Here is a 512-nt window from a genome sequence, read left to right on the forward strand (position 1 = left end):
TTAAAAAAACTTTACCCTAATGTTGTGCAGTTCTACACAAAAGTTGTTTCTACACTTTCAATGCCTATCAACCACCAACATCAAACGTTACAACATTTTCACAATTTTCCAGCAACAAACAACAAAGGTCACAGCATTTTCACTACTTTCCAACAATCAACAACAAATGTTACAAAATTTTTACTTTTTTCCAACAGCCAACAATAAATGTTGTTATAACAGTTTCACTGTTTTCCAACAACCAACAACAAATGTTAAAACATTTTCAACGACCAACCAACCAACCAACCAACCAACCAACCAACCAACCAACCAACCAACCAACCAACCAACCAACCAACCAACCAACCAACCAACCAACCAACCAACCAACCAACCAACCAACCAACCAACCAACCAACCAACCAACCAACCAACCAACCAACCAACCAACCAACCAACCAACCAACCAACAAACCAACCAACCAACAAACCAACCAACAAACCAACCAACAACAACAAACACCAGTGGT

The sequence above is a fragment of the Helobdella robusta genome (genome assembly GCF_000326865.2).
Source record: "Helobdella robusta unplaced genomic scaffold HELROscaffold_3, whole genome shotgun sequence".
NCBI lineage: Eukaryota > Metazoa > Annelida > Clitellata > Rhynchobdellida > Glossiphoniidae > Helobdella > Helobdella robusta.